Consider the following 12,994-nt stretch of genomic DNA (forward strand, 5'->3'; position numbering starts at 1 on the left):
TGCTTTGTTGTGCCACCCACAGCGCCTGGGTAGATTTGCCATGATCAAATAAGGGGATGCTTTTCCAGATGTCTCTTTCTAAAATGCACTGAGAAGAACTTCCCCCCACTCCATTTTGTTTCCAAAGTCAATTTATTGAATATTAAGTCATAAAGCCAGCGATATAATTTTAATGAAAAATATCCTGTATCACTCAAGACTTAAAAGAACAAAAATACCCCTTAGAAACACTGCTTTGAAAAATAATCACATTAATTTTACACACAACAGTCCTTTCTTAAGCTTTATTTAAGAAATCGAGTACTATATAGTTCAATATATATAAGACACATCCAGTATTGTGTTCCTGATAGCAAGTGCATAGATTTTGTTAAGATACCATTTTCACTCGATATAAACGTTTCATAGTCACATGAAAATATTCCCAGTGATTTTGCCCAAGCATGAGAGGAGAAAACAGAACACAGCAAAAATAGTGAACTACAACAGAGATGAAGAACAAAAACAGCGAATCAGCAGAACAGTCGATTCCTGATAAGTGAATGAACTGATTGCTCGGTCACGTTTTATTCACTTATCAGGAACGATTCACAGTACTTTTGCCTTCACTGGGCTTCCCAGCCTGCCAGCCAAGAGTCCGGCCACAGACCGCACATGCCTGCTATGGGCTGGCCAGACATGTGGCTCCCAGCAGCAAGGTAAACAAACACGCTTGTCACTTCCCAGGGTGGTCCGTGCATGGCAAACAGACACACCTTGCTAACACTGCAACGGTGTTTTATATCATCAAAATTGTAAGTGGGAACTTAAGCAGGGACCAGCTTTACAGTGGTTAAGTGCTCAAAGGAGCTGGTATTTTCATCCCCTTCTTTGGAGAATTTGGCTTTGTTTTCCCTTCCTTTACTTAGCATGAGTATTTTGCCTTGTGTCACATGGTGGAAATGTGTACTTATGTGTCTAAAAGATAAACACTTGCACCTTGGAAACAATTTGATCACCTCCTTCCCCCCACTCCCCTCCCTCATACTTTCCAACCTCCTCCCTCCCAAAGAAAAGAAAAAGAAATCACACCCTCAGCCATCTCTCCCCATGAAGGTAAGCAGTGGGTTTCAGAGGCAGGCTGAGGCAGGCTGTGATGAGCTAGAGCAGGAGCTTCGGCAGGAAGTCAGCTCCCATCTGTGTAGGCCTGGAGCTGTGGAAGTCACTACCAGTGAGGTGTTCAGCATACAGGAGAGAGCCTCCTCTCTTCCACCTCCCTAGGCCCCTCTCTTGTTGAACCAACTAGAAACTGCAATCTTGGGACCAGAGGGGCTGCTGAAACCAGAGGGTGAAGAGACTGAGCACCTGCAGGGGAAAACCTCATTGGCACCCAGAGGATGGCTGCCAGGTGCTGGGTGGCCTGAGTTGGACACAGCTTGTGCGTCTGAGAAACTGGAAAAAGAGATAAGACTGGAGCAAACGTCGATGGAATCTCTTAAGAGCACTTTAAGAGCAATCATCAGATTCCTGAGCATAGGAGATGGACGGAAAAGGGCGGAGGGCCTGTGGCTTCAGTTTTAGAGAGCATGTAAGGAATAGTTCTCTTTTTGGTAACTGGGATGTGGTGATAGTGGGGCCAATGCTTATTCTTAACACTGTGTTCATCCAGGAGGGAGTGGCATTATTAGCTGTCACTTGGAAACGGACAACATACTACGAAGGTGTGAGCATGCAAAACCTTACCTCATCCCCACCCCCACCAGACTGAGTAGAGCTTCCATCTGAGCACTTGGAAATATTTTTCTCTTCTGTTATCTTTAATAGTTAAAGCCACTCCTGGATCCAGTTAACTCACTGAAATAAATAACTTTTCTGTTCACATCTATTGATTGATGGCAACACACAGACTTAAGTTTAGCCCTTTTCACATCCTCTATTCACCAGCTAGGTTTATTTTTTCTTCCCTGGAGAGCTCACCTTTTTTAAAAAGGTGATTAGTTTCTAAGAAGAGTGACTGTAATGATATGTCTTTGGACTCACCGGCAGATAGAAGAAACCCCAGCAGCAGTTTTTAATGAACATTAAGAACTGCACATATCATGTGTATACTCATGAGGGAGGGAGGGAGAAGGGAAGGGGTAGATCAGAAGAGGAGAGGAGAGAAGGTGAAATTACTCTATGTGGTCAAAAGGCCACAAAACATCTTGGCAAGTCCAACTCTGTGGCAGTTATTTAGGTAAACCATAGAAAAAAGTGTATAAACCTTGGAAGCAGTAATGAAAATGGTTTGTTGTACATAAATAAAGGTGGCTGGTGTACAGTTCCCCAAATCAGATATTCACTTAGGTGGAATCGACTGTATCTATTTACACAACATATAGAAAAAAAACATACGTGAAACAGTGAGGTGTGCAGATGTATCACCAACATATAATGACTACCAACAATACAACACGCAGAGAGAGAAACAAGTATTAGGAAAATGGTTTAATATTGGAGACAGAAGCAAAAAACCGCATCACACAATAACATACATTACAAAAATAAGTTTGACTATTTCAACTACACAGTTATGTTCACAATGAGGACAGAAGAATCAGAAAATTGATCTAAACAGCAAAAAAGCAAACCCCTAAAGTTTTAACTAATACATTTATCCACTTAAAGTGACTGAGTACTTCTAAATCTAATTACCTTATTGTGTAACTGCACAATACAGAATAAAAAGTGAAACTTACCGCTGTATTTTAAGACAAAATTCTAATGCTAGATATAAGCAAAGGGAAAAAGAAAGCAAGCCAAAGTTTTTAATTCTCAAAAGAAAAGCAACTTTCTTCTTATCAACCAGAAATCAAACTTGAAATCAGTCATTGTCAGGGGGCCCACTAGAGTAAGCCACAAAAATTTCCATTTTTTTTTTTTAATCTCCAGTATAAAAAGTTCCACTGGTACAAAATGCATAAGTACAATCAGTTGTAGAAATAGGAAAGCCTGCGTTGTTTTTTTTTTTTTTTTGGCTCAAATTCCATCGAACAACAAAATCCAAATGCATCAATAAAACAGAAACAATACTCAAATGGTCTTACAGTTTCCACTAGGTTGCATTAACTTTGGCTTTTCTCAGACAATATTTAAAAACTATTTTGTAATTCTAAACAAAATGATATTATTAATCTACAAACAACAATTCTCACAGCACAAAAAAACACAAATACATTTTTTGTATGACATTATTCAAAAAGGTAATGGAACTACAGGTTTTTTAAAAATTTTATTTCTTCTTTTAATTAGCACTTAAGATAATAAAAACAGAAACAGTAAAATGATTCCAGAGTAGCACAAGCCAAAGAACTATAACCCCTATGGTGAAAGAAAGATGAACTTGTTACGCCTTTGAGGACTGCCATTTTATCGTAATTCTCTCATTTAGTTTAAAAATGACTATTCTCTACACGTGATTTAAAAAAGCAGTTTCCCTGTGTGTTTTTTCTTCTGGCACAGGCCCTCTGCTCCCCTGCAGCTTTTTCCTTTTGATATTAAAAGATAAGTGAATGAAGGGATAAAAGGACAGTTTGTCTCTGAGGAGGAGGGTTATCTTTTTAACAGTGGAACATGGAAAAGAAAAAAAAAAGGACTTTCCCCCTAAATATACTGTCTTGGTTGTCTGCAAAATAAGAAACATTCAACTCAAAGTGCCCAGCCTGAGCCTCCTGTCTGCTGCGCTCAATTTCTCTTTTGGGGGAGATGCAGGGGGGTGAAGAGGAAAAGAGGGCAGGAGGAGGGCAGTTTGCTTCAGTGAAGGAATCAGAAAATTTTCTTTGAGATTTTTGTAACTGACAGATGAAGAGATTCTGAATGAAACGTTCTAAGAAATCTGAATGGTGTTCTCTTGTGTTTTTATGTATGTGTCTACACACCACCATATAATAAATATATGAGAGAGGCATGTGCGATAATTTTTGTTAGTAAGCTGATTGCTGCAGGAAGTACAAAATAGCCCTCAAAGGATGAAGGAAGGCCCCAGCAGTAGTAAACACGTGTGAGGATAATACAAATCATTTCATTAGAAGTGCATGTGCTATAAGAAGGAAACTTTTGTTTTTGTTTTTTGCATTATGAGAGGCTAGTCCTTTCCATCCCAGGGCTATCACATCCACACACCCATTAAGCCAAACAGGGTGGGAGAGGGGAGGGGACATGGAGCTGAGACCAAGAAGCTTCCAGGGCCTGCTATCAGGAAGGCTGGAGTTTGTGTTGGGGCTGTAGGTATGACATTAAGGTTTGTCAAGACAGCAAGATATCTGTTCACAGAAGGTCAAAGTCATATGGCACTTTAAAAAGTGGCAGCAGGAATTGGTGCTAGGTATTTGATCAGTAACTTTGATAAAGAACTGAGCTTTACTTATATGGTCATTCCCCTTTAAATGTGTTCAATAATAACAACCAAAAAACAAAAAGGCAGGAAAAGCTGTGAGCTTCTAACTCCAAATACCTTGCTGATTCAGAGGTATCCACTGGGGTCAGAGAATCCCCACCACAATGGCTGATTAGAAATATTTAGGAGTATTTAAGAAACAAAAGCAAAATCCCTCAAAAGACTATCTCATCCCAAAGTCGTTTAACTGCAAGGTATATGAAAATATTCTAAGATAGAACATACCACTAAACCTGATCTCAAAAGCCTACAGAGTTTTTAAGGTTTAAATGCTGACTCTACCTACTTTTCCCCTCAGACGGTTTATCCAATAAATTGTTTTTAATTCAAACTGAAGAAGGAATTCCAGCAGCACATTAGGAATTCTTTTTTTTTAAAAAAATTACCAGAAATAATCAAAAGTAAAAAAAAGAGAAAAAATGGAGTAGGGAAAAAATTGGAGAGAGTTATTTTTTTCCCCTTCAGATTTGCCTTGTAGAGTGTTTTCTTTTGGATCTCACCCAAAGGATAAAAAAATAGTAAAAACAAAGAAAGAAAAAACTCAGAAGATATAGGTAGAAAAAAATTATCTAAATTAGAAACACCCCCAAACAAACTCATGATGACAGTATAAAAAGTTACCAACATTTCAGATAGCTCTGGGTAGAAAGGGTTAAAAGTTCAAAACTTTCTCACCTTAGAGGTTTCCATATATTATGAAGAAAATACATGGTGAGGTTGCCTTCACAGCATTGATGTGCAGAGTGGTTAAAAAAGTGAGACATGGGCACTTATACAATGTCTTACAAAAAACATCATAGAGAAATAACAAATAACAATTTCAGGCAACAAGACCACAGGATAGCAAGTTAACAAACTTTTTAACCTCTTTTTTTTGTTTGTTTTTTTAAATATTAGGGATTTATACAAAACACATAATAAAATACCCATGTTATCAAATTACTTCTCACAAGAAACACACTGAAGCTCTAGGAAGGACGTACCTTTGGAATTTGGCACTATATATTTTCACTTTTTTCTTTAAAAGAAAAAAAAATCACATTTTGCTGAACACAAACACATCTAAATAGTCCACAATAAAAAAAAAAATGACATCAATGCTTCACAAGCCAACACAAAACTTATTCTGGAATAGGTTTTTTTTTTCCCCTCACATGAAATTTTTTTTAAGCAAACAACTTTTTTTTTGAAATTCTTTTTTGTTTTAAGTAAACCAATTCTAAACTTGTCTTATCAACAAAGAACATTAAGACCATAAGACTCATGATGAAACCACAACTTAATTCACAGAAGCACCAACATAACACAGTTTACAGTAACCTTTCTCCTGTACATTGAAACAGTATAAAATATAGGTAATTTCATGTGCATTAAACCATGGATTGTCTAACTGTGAGTCAGTTCAGCAAAAGGTGACACAAATAGGTAGCATTTGCCCCAAAACAGGGTAAATATTTTTCTTATACTAATCTACAAAAAGTGGTTCTATATATATATCTTAATGAGAAAGTGAGCCACCTAAAATGGCCTTATCAAAAAACTTTACACTGCCTGAAAAATGTAAAAACTATTACAGACCTCTAGAGACTTAAAATCAGACAGTTTTTTTCTCAAACTGTTTTTGGAAGTAGTCTGTTAGAAACCAACATTCTGTGTCCCTGGACACATATTGCTATTGTTACCAGTGACCGGGAAGAATGCCAATCCCTGTATAATACTTTCAAGTCTGTTTTATGAAAAGAAAAAAGAAAAAAAAAAAGAAGGAAACATTTTTGCCACAGGTTTTTTTCTATAATTAATTTGTCTAATAATAAATTTCAGTCTTGCATGAATGCAGCAATGTTTTTCACATTGACTTCCCAGAATTCATAGCTAGATGAGGTCACATGCAAATTTCAAAGGTCAAACTAGATCAAAGGTCAGTAGGAGAACCAAATGTGATGTGAGGTCAGAAAGACATCAGAAACAATGACGGGACGATGAAACTTTTTTTTGAGACGCCACAGGGACATGCTAGGCAAACGATGAACTAACGGGCATGAAGATGTCTAGGGAAAAAACAAGGAAGAGTAAAAAGTTACACAGAATCTATGCAGCAGCAACAAAATCACTTTTAAGGGTGCAGGAGATAAACTAATGCAAATCTTAGGTCATTAGGGAGTCTACGAGCCATTCACATAATTTGCATTTCTTACACTCTTTATCCACAGCACAATGAAACCCCAAGAGAATCCATCTGGAGAGAGTGAGAAGGGATGGATTCCAGGTGTATTGGGGTGAGGGACTGGCAAGGGACAGGGGAGAGGGTCCAGTTTCAACAAATGTGACATATGGGGAAAGTCAGACAACTGAACTGTAAACTGGATAATGGAAGTTACGAACAAAATAATCAGACAGATATGAACAACGAGAGGATAAAGCATGAACTTTAGGTCTAGGGTTCAACGGTGAAAAAAAGCCCATTCCTAGAACAATTCCTCTAGAGACTACTTCAGAAGGTTCTAGCTAGACAGAGAACTGCTCTTTAGGTACCCAATAAGTTAACAATAGGCAATAAATAACTTCCATTATTTCTGAGGCAGTAAAAATTTTGTATAAAAATAGAAATGCTTTTTTTACAAATAAAATTTACAGGCCTGTGGCTTTCTTTTTTATGTATTATTTATGTATTTATTTATTATTATTAAATTTATCTTTCAAGAAACATCAAGTATTTTCACTCATTTTTATTTTATTTTTAAACCCTGTAGCTTTAAGAAACAGATCTCTAAATCTTTTTTTTTACATTAATCCTTTCTAAAAACTAAAATAAAACAATAACAAAATAGACAACCAATGTAATAATCTGATCAATAAATTATCATGTTTCTTTGAACCCTAAAATAAAATCCTACTTATTAAAACCAACTGATGTAGTGGAAAGACGTTTTGTGTTGTTTTGAGTAAGTGCTTCTCCTGGCTTCCCCCTCTCGCTAGGCCACCAAGTTAACTTCTAAAGACTGTCCCCGCCGCCCCTGCCCTCTGGAGGGGCGGGCGCAGGCCAAGGAGGATGAATTTTCCAGGCAGTGCTCTTGGGGCACCAGTGGTTTCAGAGTTAGAATTGCACATTACGTTTGTTTGCCTTTTAAATTCTCAAGATGTCATTTATTTGTGTATATGTTTTTCTTTAAAAAAGCAAAAATAAAAAAATGAAAAAAAAAAGGTAAAAGGAGATTCAAATCGCAAAACAAATGAAATACAGTGGCACAACTGGAGGTGGAATTTACTCAATAGAAACAAGGTAGCCCAAGTTTTAATATGGCAGACTGGGTGGAGGGAGTGGGGGGGAAATGGAGGCCTTATTGTAAAAATAACCGTCTCTCTTGGTAAAAGTTGGCAATGTGGTCCTCCTCTGCCTTTCCTGTTGAGAACAGGCTGGCTTATGGGACTTACCCTAAGAAAGCTAAAATAAGAGCAGGGAGCCTCTGGGGTTAGGATCAGTAAGGTTTGCTGTCGTTTTTGGAGCGCTTCAGCTGCACCTTCAAGCGTTTCATGCCGATCTGAAAGCCATTCATAGCCTGGATAGCAGCTTGTGCAGAGACGGGATTGTCATAGCTAACAAAACCTGGAAAACACAAAGGGGAAGGCAGGAGGGAGTCACCATGGAGAGGGAGCCGTGCAGAAGAGGGGGACCAGGGCTTTTGGGGCTGGGTGGCATGGTGTGAGTGCAAGTGCTAAGTAATGTATGCCAGCCTCACAGTCTCCTTCCAGACCTGCTGAATTTACTGTGCACAGGGCAGGGTCTCAGGGACAACATGGGAAATGTCCACTGAGAAGCAGTGACAAAGCTAGTTGGTCTGGTAATTTGGTATCATGTAGAACAAAACCCCTCCTCAGAAAACTAAAATCTTGAACTCAGTTGTTTGAGTGAATTTAATCTATTGATTTCAGTCAAATCTATTCGTTTTTAAAGTCTCTTAGAATCCTTCCAAAAGAACCCCAGGTACACAAATAAGCACTACTCATATAAGCAGTGGTATAAATATTCCAGGCCTCAAAGGGCTGCCAGAGGCTCACATGTCCCAACCGGGTGAGGCTTAAGGCAGGATGATGAAGGGAGGGGCTGGGTAACAGTGGATACTGCCAAAGACTCTGACTTTAATTCCCGTTCTCCACATATATATTCACAGACCGAGCCGACACCTGTTTGGCTAGAGGATGGGTCAATTAGTGAATAAGCTCTAGAATAATTTACACCTGATTTTTAACATTTTGGAGTTATTACTGAGAGGAACCTAGGGAAATGCTGGGCCTTTCGTCTTACCTGTATTTCCATTTTCAGAGCTCCAATAAATTCAACAGAAAGAAAATTGCTACCTTTCATCTCCCAAAGTTTTGGGGAATAAACAGTCTAAATAGCTTAGGGCTTAACAATCATCTTAACAGAATTCCCAGTATCCTTCTCTGTAGCAACCACCACCACGAAAAAAGAAGGGAGGGCATGCTCTTGAAAAAGAACTTACGATGCTCTGCAAAGACCCAGAAACAAGAGAATTCTGATCATATAATTTGTTCTAGCCCTGGGGGGTAAAGCAGGGGCAGGGGTACAAGGACAGCTTTAGTTAATGCCAATTCCAATGGTGGGCTTGCACAGCTCCTACCTACTTTTGATGTTGAAAGGAAGCTATTACACAGATTTAATTTCAGTCCTGAACATCAGCTGTTCAGAAGTTTCTATAGTAGGCATCTCTATCTACTATTAAAATTTAAAGCTAAAGAGAAAATTCCTTTACAAACTAGAGGAGGAAGAAAAGGACATAAATGCACTTGCAGCAGCACCTCTTCTCAGCTGATAAACATGGGCATATGGCATAAGGCAGAAAAGCTTTTCACAGGCAGGCTGTATTGCAAAGGGGTTGTTTAAATTTTTATTTAATCTAATTCCCAATAAATGTGGTCTCAAATCCAAGATTTTTGCGCTGACTTTTCTCCTTTCCCTCTTGGTCTTTATCCAAACACAGCAAGATGATTAAAGAATGGAAATGGGTTAAGGGTGAGGAGGATAAAGAAACAGGGCCAGGAAGTACCAGTGAAACAGCAAGGTACCACCTCATGACTAGCAATCCAGCAAACCGGGGCCCTGAAAAATTAGGTGGCTTGGTGAAAAACCCGGGATGCTAAGGCTTTCAGTAAAAATTAAAAGCAGTCCATAATGCAAAATAATTGCTGATACACATAGCTATAGCTTATATCATTATGAACACATTGGTCAAGTAGTTTGTGGGCTGATATAATCTTTCGGGGCAGTAAATATTTTCTCAAGTCAAACCACAAAGCACAATCCCTTTCCAGTCTGCAAATGAGCCTAGAACATTGTTTAGCTATGACAAATATAAAAGTCTGCCTTAAAACCTTGGGCAGGGAAGCCTCCCGAAGGTAAGCTCACACTCAAATACACACACATACTCTATATAACAATTTAATTTCCATTTCACCCTCTCATGAACCATTACAAGGGGGTTTATGTAGTCGCCACAGCGACAGCGATGGTGTAATGGGTTCAGGCTGACAACCTTTCCACTAGGGTAAAAACGGTGACTTTAAATGGCTGACATACTAATTCCCCTAACAACAGAGACTGCAGACCTTCCTGGGTGAGAGCAGAGAAATTAGAAAAACACTATGATAACACAGTTTTAGAAGCCAAAACATTGTCCTTGGACTGGTTACTGATTACCAGTCAGCCAAATAGAAAGTTTGAGTTTTTGGCTGTTTGAGAACCACCCTACCTTTGATATTTTTCTTTATAACACACAATTCTGTGTGTTTCCTTTGGCCCACATCTATTACTTTATTTTGTTTTATGCTGTTACTTACTACCCACCATGCATTAGTAAATTGCAGGAGCGATTAAAGCAAATGTTCTACCTCACACTGGGCCAGTGCTTGCGAGCAAGTAACATATACTCGGAACATCCTGCCTGGTCTCTAAACTACTTTGGGGGGCAAAAGGGTTTGCAAAATAAAACACCTCCTGGTATAAGACATCAGTGCATGCAGTAGGCTTTCCTTACTCTATTGCAGAGCAGAAAAAGCCACAGAAGGCAGAGTCCAGGCTACTTGAGGAAGGTTGGCAGGATGAGCTGGTGCACTGAGGAGCTGGGTTTTCCACTGTTCTGATAATACTTGCACACTCCTGTGCTCTATAGCCATTCACACAGTCCCTGCCAATCTTAGAATCCCAGATTCCAGCCCTTGAATCCCATCACAATGCAGTGTTCTACCCAATCCTGAGACACTGCATTAACCGCCCATCCTGTCAGGTGTGCTGCAATCTGGTGGCAGCCTGATGGCATCCCCGCTGGTGAATGTATGTATATTTGTGAGTGCGTGAGTGAGTGAGTGAGTGAGAGAGAGAGAGAGAGAGAGAGAGAGAGAGTGTGTGTGTGTGTGTGTATCAAGATGCTTGAATGATAAGCCCAGATATGGATGGTATCCCCTAACTTGATCCCCACTGTGATTGTTAAGAGGGTGGGAAATCCTATTATAATTGAAAGGTGGGGCCTTGAAGAAGTGATTAGATTGTAGGACCATGCTCTACTGAATGGATTAATAAGGGTGGTCATGGGTGTGGTTCTAAGAGCTTTAAAAGCACAGCATGTGAGAGTCTCTCTCTGCTCCACCATTTTCTGCCATGTGAGACCCCTGCATTGCTGTAAAGCCACCACCAAAGAAGACCCTTATCAGATGTGCTTCCTGGGACTTTGGACTTCCCAGCCTCCAAACCTGTAAGCAATAAATTTTGTTTTCTTTATAAATTACCCAGTTCCGGGTATTTTGTTCTAATAAGTAACAGAAAGGGACTAATACAAGCCCCCATACAATGTGTTACCCACAGCATATTAAAATGTCTGAGTCATATTAAACCTGGAGGGGGTAAGAAATTAGTGGCAAAGTGTCTACAACACTATTCTGTATCAGGACAGCCAAAATTACAATGTGTTAACTGTATATTTCCATCTGATAAAAGTTCATGGTTCAATCTATGAGGCTTGAAGAAACAGCTATTGCTCTACAATGAAAGATTATTAAATATATGTAGTAAGACACTTTAATAGTACAGTACAGAACATTACCCTAATGTATGGGCATTTAGTTTAATTTTCCAGCTCCTTCCTTTTTATATAGCCCCTTCCCCTGTTTTTGATTAAACAACTTTGTCCAAATCTGCTTACATACATGCAGAAAATCACGAACCACCACCACACAAGACTCTATCCTGACTCTGAAAATATTTGTCATTCACATTTTCCTTCCCATGATTCCTCACTTGGGAACCTACTGCAACATTCTAGCTTGGTTTCTTTTGCATACCAAAGCACTTGCTCAGATTGGTCTGTTTGTCAATGAAGACTTTAGCAGAGATAACATTTCCAAAAGGCATGAACATCTGCAGAATGTCCTGGTCTCCAAACTCCTGTGGAAGGTGGTAAATAAAGAGGTTTGCCCCCTCTGGACCTAAGGAGGAAAAGAAAATCAGAGTAAGGTATCCCTCGTGTCTTAGTTCTCAAAGCCTCTTCTTATGAATACTTTAACAACAGGTAGGCTAATCATTTGGCTTTCGCTCATACTAAAAGAGAAAAAGCAGATAAGTGTCAAGTGCTGGGATGTCTTTCAGAAAAGCACTCTTCCTTTAGGTTTTCCTGATTTCCAAAGAGACACTGGCTATGAATGGCTTCCTTTTCACTGGTGGTCTTCTGTGGGTCACATGCGCTTCATGAGCCTTAGCACACACTTCACGGGGGTGAAGATACTCGCAGTGGGCAGGAGGGACAGAGAATACAGGCATGGGTTTTTTCCTGGGTGGCCTTATTTTCTCTTATGTATAGACTGGCTCTTAGAGAGGAAGAGAGTATTCTGTGCAATCTAAACAAACTGCAGCAATTTAGAATAACATATGTAGCAGGAATGCTGTTCAGATTTCTCAATCATTTACCTAATTATCCAGCTAGTTTTATCAAATCTCTTAACAGCCTAATAAACATCTTTATTAGAAATGACTGGCAATGAGTCAAGGCAGGGGAAAAAAGGTAGCTAGAGTCTCACAACTTTGACAGGAACTATGCCACTGGGAATTAGCTTTGGAAATGAATGCAATGGATGTAGAAGCTAGTCAAAGACTGCACTAAGCCAAGCTCTTCACTTCCATCCCCCTTTTCCATCAAATATGAGAACAAGAAACAGGGCAGAACAGGGAAGATCTTCTTAGCTACAGTGGGTGGAGAGGTAAGTGCTCAAGTTCCTCTCCATTTCACTCTGCTAACCCTCTACCCACCTGTACAAGAACTACCTGAAAGTTAAAAGAAGCAAAAAAGAAAAAAAAAAAAAAAAAAGGGGATTCCAATGAGCTGGATGGACAATAAAGGCTGGATATCTCCTGGATGTTCCAGGCCTGGTGTCTGGGAGGGAAAGGGGCTCACAGACTGGCAAAGTGACTTGTGCATCTCATTCATGGGTCCTCAGCTAATGTTTACAGGAGAGGACCCAGGCCTGACTGCCCCACTGGGAAGCCCTGGGGGATAGGCTGCTATGTGTTCCCTA

The 12,994-nt window shown here is 39.5% G+C and overlaps 1 long non-coding RNA gene across 2 annotated transcripts; it reads right to left on the reverse strand.

Moving 5' to 3' along the window:
- Nucleotides 1-270: 270 nt before the first annotated feature.
- On the reverse strand, nucleotides 271-12,040 carry LOC103602584. Of its 2 annotated transcripts, XR_551544.1 has the most exons (3): nucleotides 11,768-12,040; nucleotides 7,847-8,018; nucleotides 271-6,462 (listed from the first exon to the last, which is right to left on the reverse strand). It is a non-coding gene; the product is annotated as an uncharacterized LOC103602584 (long non-coding RNA). The 2 variants fall into 2 exon arrangements; XR_551543.1 differs by lacking the exon at nucleotides 271-6,462 and having other exon boundaries at nucleotides 7,126-8,018; nucleotides 11,768-12,022.
- Between the last annotated feature and the right edge of the window lie 954 nt (nucleotides 12,041-12,994).

This window comes from Galeopterus variegatus, unplaced genomic scaffold (assembly GCF_000696425.1).
Source record: "Galeopterus variegatus unplaced genomic scaffold, G_variegatus-3.0.2 Scaffold4209, whole genome shotgun sequence".
Lineage (NCBI taxonomy): Eukaryota > Metazoa > Chordata > Mammalia > Dermoptera > Cynocephalidae > Galeopterus > Galeopterus variegatus.